Raw genomic sequence first — 5,531 nt, 5'->3', positions numbered from 1 at the left:
TTGTAAAGAAGAAGGATGGGGACTATGCAGATGTGCATTGATTACCGCCAGTTGAACAAGGTTACCATCAAGAACAAGTACACGTTGCTGCGTATTGATAATTTGTTCGACCAGTTGCAGGATGCTAGAGTGTTCTCTAAGATCGACTTGAGATCAGGGTATCATCAGCTGAAGATTCGGGACTCAGATGTCCCGAAGACTGCTTTCCGTACTAGATATGGCCATCTGGTAATGTCCTTCGGCTCGACTAATTCCCCAGCGGCGTTTATGGATTTGATGAACAGGGTGTTCAGGCCTTATATTGACTCCTTTGTTATCGTCTTCATTGATGACACCTTGATCTACTCACGTAGCCTGGGGGAGCACGAAGAGCATTTGAGAGTAGTGCTCTAGACATTGCGAGAGCAGAAGCTATATGCTAAGTTCTCCAAGTGTGAGTTTTGGCTTGAGTCAGTAACATTCTTGGGGCATGTCGTATCAGGAGAGGGTATTAAGGTGGATCCTAAGAAGATTAAGGCAGTTCAGAGTTGGCCACGTAGTACTTCAGTGACTGAGATCAGGAGTTTCTTGGGGTTAGCAGGTTATTACCGCCGATTTGTGCAGGGCTTTTCATCCATTGCATCACCTCTGACTAGATTGACCTAGAAGGGTGCTCCTTTCCGATGGTCCGATGATTGTGAGGCGAGCTTTCAGAAGCTCAAGACAGCTTTGACTACAACACCGGTTCTAGTATTGCCTTCCGGATCGGGGATGTATACGGTGTATTGCGACGCTTCACGCGTTGGCTTGGGTTGTGTATTGTTACAGGAGGGGCGAGTTATTGCATATGCTTCGTGTTAGCTCAAGAATCATGAGAAGAATTACCCCGTGCATGATTTGGAGTTATCAGCGATCATACATGATCTTAAGATATGGAGGCATTACCTGTATGGGGTGTCATGTGAGGTTTATACTGATTATCGCAGCTTGCAGCATTTGTTCAAGTAGAGGTATCTCAATTTGAGGCAACGTAGATGGCTTGAGTTACTGAAGGATTATGACATCATCATTCTTTATCATGTGGCCAACGCAAATGTGGTCGCAGATGCCTTAAGCAGGAAAGCAGAGAGCATGGGTAGCTTGGCATACATTTTAGCAGAGGAGAGGCCACTAGCTTTGGACATTCAGTCCTTGGCTAACAAACTTGTGAGGTTGGATATTCCAGAGGAGAAGATTCTAGAGGAGGCACACAGTTCACGGTATTCCATTCATCTAGGTGCTACGAAGATGTATCGTGATCTGAGGCAGCATTATTGGTGGCGGTGGATGAAGAAAGACATAGTTGAGTATGTGGCTAGGTGCTTGAATTGCCAGCAGGTTAAGTATGAGCACTAGAGGCCAGGTGGCCTACTTCAGCAGATGCCTATACCTGAGTGGAAGTGAGAGCACATTACTTATGACTTCGTAGTTGGGTTGCTGCGGACCTTGCGGAAGTTTGATGCAGTTTGGGTCATTGTCGACGGGTTGACCAAGTCGGCACACTTCATTCCGGTTGTTACTACTTATACTTCAAAGAGGTTGGCTCAGTTCTACATTCAGGGGATAGTTCGGTTGCACGGTGTGCCTGTTTCCATCATATGAGATAGAGGCCCTCAGTTCACTTCCCATTTCTGGAGAGCCGTACAAAGTGATTTGGGGACCCGTGTAGAGCTCAGCACAACATTCCACCTGCAGACCGACGGGCAGTCGGGGCAGACAGTTTAGATGCTGGAGGACATGCTCAGAGCATGTGTGGTTGACTATGGAGGGTAGTGGGACCGATTCTTACCTTTGGCCGAGTTTGCTTACAACAACAGTTATCAGTCCAGCATCGAGATAGCTCCATTTGAGACTTTATATGGTCGACGATGTCGTTCTCCCATCGGGTGGTTTGTGCCCAGTGAGGCTATGTTATATGGTACTGATTTGGTGAAGGATGCATTGGAAAAGGTGAAGTTGATTCAGGAGCGACTTCACACAGCACAATCAAGACAGAAGAGTTACGCGGATAAGAAAGCGCATGATGTATTATTATGGTAGGCTGTTACACCCTATATTTTCTTACGTGGAAGTATGGCATAAGTAAATTGATATAAGTTCGGGAATGAGATTTATTTTGGGATTATAAGTATTACACTATTTCAAACAAGTGATAGTTAATTCGTGAAGGCAAGAGGGTAAGTGAATCGAAGAAAAGGAATTTCATCGAAGTTTGATATTTTGGGATAAAATATGGCCCGAGCTAAAATACCCGGTATATATGGACTAGTACCATACAAAATTCCACATGGACATGATAGCAAGATGTACAAAGTGTGTTAAAAGTGAGTAGTATTTTAAGTAATTTAAGATAATTCTTAATTATGTGAATATTTGATTAATTGTGGATTTTTGGTGGAAGATTAACCATGTAATTAAGGAAATGGGTGGATAAAACTTGATAAGTTTAAATCCACCCAACATGGGAGCCATTAAGATCTAAAAGAATGACTCTTGAATTAAAGTGCAACATGGCACATTCGGAAGATTAAGGGGGCTAAGTCATCAAAGTTAATGGGGGCCTACCAACTAGCATTCTTGAAGAATTCATTTTTAAAGTGCTAAGCTTCATTTTGGATGAAAACAACTTACGGATAATACTCCAACAATTCAACCAAAATAATCCCTTATCATCATTCCAAATTTCCTTCAAAATGTGACATTTTATAAGCATCTTTAACAATTCATGAAGATATGGAAAAGTTACTGTTCCAACAAGGATAGCCATACAAGAGTTTGATCAAATTCACCAAAATGGAGATCTTCTACATCTACCAAGTAACGATCATCAACAAGGAATTCATGCGAAGTTATACGACATAATAGTAACGGGATTTGCAATTTTAAGGGAGCCCGGTATAATCTTTCTCAAGAATATCATACGGATTATTTTCCTACAACCGTCCGCCGTTACGTGTTATCGCAATTGACGTGTGTTAGGGGGTTGTCAAGAGAATCGGCACATGTATGTTAAGGCTATCCCTTCTTTATTTTTGGCATGATCCAAATACTACAAATGAAACGAGCAAAATACGCAACTTTCATAAATGACTCTATTTATAAAAATACTAGGGGTGTGTATATTCTTGATTCCCATGTGAATTATTATTATAACTTTTGTTCATGGGTCTCGAAAAAATACGTATTTGGTAAAGTTTATCCGAAAGGCATATTGATTTTTATGGCATTCCGAGAAAATCTTATTAAGGTATTTCTTATGCATTTGACGCATTTATACATGTACATTGACCCATGACCAGATGACGTTATATACGCGTATATATGTATATTATATTTATATGGGATAAGGAAAAAGGTTATTGCGTTATATATGCACCACCACCTGATCTGCTGGTATACATTGATGATTTTTCCCACAGTGGCCGAGATGATATGATGGGATGCCCTCAGAGGCTTGATGATGTTATGAACATATGTACCTATGCACAATATGACATTCATATGCATATGCATGACACTATAATTATTTCATGATTTACAGAGTTATCCAGACTTACATGTCGAGTCTTTTACTCTATGTTTCTCTCATGTCTATTATTTACTGATTTTGACTCCTTACATAATCAGTAAATTATTTGTATTGACGTCCCTTTTGCCTGGGGATGCCGCGTTTCATGGCCGCAGATTCTGATAGACAGGTAGAGAGCCCTCCAAGTAGGCTATCAGCTCAGCGGAAAATGTTGGTGCGCTCCATTTGCTTCAGAGTTTCTTGTTTATTTAGTATGATTTAGAGGTGTATTGTTTGGTATGGCGGGACTCTGTCCTAACCTTTATGAAAATTATGTATTCTTAGAGGCTTGTAGATAGATGTCATGTACGTAAAAGATTGTATGGCCTTATCGGCCTATGTTCAGTGTACGAGTGGTTATTTTGGTCTTATAGGCCCGTATGTCTTATATATGAGTTGGTATCACTTGTTGTATTCTACTTATATCACGGTAGCCTTCCAGCTCAGTTATATGATAGTATAACATGAAAAGATACGTTATGTTGGTGCTCGGTTGAGTAAGGTACCGGGTGCCCGTCGCAGCCCGTCGGTTTGGGTCGTGACAAAAGTGGTATCAGAGCAGTTCTGTCCTAGGAAATCTACAAGCCGTGTCTAGTAGAGTCTTGTTTATGGGTGTGTTGTGCACCACACTTATAAGCAGCAGACTATGGGGCATTTAGGACTATCACTCTTTCTTCTTACTCTAGATCGTGTGGTAGAGCTCAGTTGTAAGAAATCAATTTCCTAAACTCTATCATATTCGTAATACGACGATGCCTATATCCAGAAAGACGGTTGGTAAGAGATACAGCTGTGGAAGAGTTGAGTCAGAGAAACTCGAGTTTTGCATCATGCTTATGATGAATAAATATGAGGTCATCAGCATATCATGTGTGTACTAAGATGTGTAAATTTCTTGATACGGATCCCTATGGAAAGAATGTCTATCCACCCATATGTTAAAAAGTAATGAGAGATTCAGAAGGTAGATACAAGTTTCAACAAGTAAAAGAAGCAAGGTAAAGAAGGGTACGAGGCGCCCAGTTAATAAAGATTATCAGTGTTCACAATTCGGGCAGAGGAATATAAGACTTTTGAGTTACCTTCATCAGCGACAGATGTACGTACAATCGGCCACACTGATCTTAGTTATGCCCTGTAGGAGCTAACAGATATAGTTTAATAGAAGGAGGGGTTATCAGGATCCGGCTAGGGTTAGAGTAACCCAAAATAGGGGATGGATTGGTAGGGTTAGTTGACATTTCCGAAGGATAGTGCAAACGTGGTAATGGATCTCCTTGTGAGACACCTAGATGGTGCACTCTAAAATAGTACAACTAGATATGAGTGCTACAAAGATAGGCACTGGAAGCTTGGAAAGGATAAGTATTTATCGCGCCCCCTTTTTCTCCCGAAATCGGGTTTCGACATTTTTGGGACAACTCCTTTCCTTTTGGGATTGGGTAAGGGATTTGAAGATTCGCCACCTAACGGATTAAGGTGCGTTAGGGCACCTAGAACAATTAACTCATATAACCAGTTACGTCACCAGAGATTGGGTAAGGGCTCGAAATTACCTTGAGGGGAAGGTGTTAGGCACCCCTCGAGGTCCACAACGGTGGGTCCCGACCAAACTCAATTAAGTGAATTAGTCTTTAAACAATTTAAAACAAATAGGTAATTACTTTAAAACAAGAATCAAAGGGGTACTACGTTTTTTTAGCCTATAGGATCATTTCCTGCAATACTTGGTAACTTTCCCCAAGTAGGGGTGCTACACATAGCATTAGCGCACAGGTCATCATTTCCTTTGCCGAGACTGAAAAATATATTAAAAAATAATTTTTTAAGGGGGGGGGGCACAGGGAAGAGTGGTGGGGGGTAGGGGGGGCGCAGGGAGGGTGGTGGTGCAGAAAAACAAAAAAATAGAAAATTTGAAAATTGCAATAAAAAAATAATATTTTTT

The sequence above is a fragment of the Nicotiana attenuata genome, chromosome 6 (assembly GCF_001879085.1).
Source record: "Nicotiana attenuata strain UT chromosome 6, NIATTr2, whole genome shotgun sequence".
Lineage (NCBI taxonomy): Eukaryota > Viridiplantae > Streptophyta > Magnoliopsida > Solanales > Solanaceae > Nicotiana > Nicotiana attenuata.
This window is presented reverse-complemented; position numbering follows the sequence as displayed.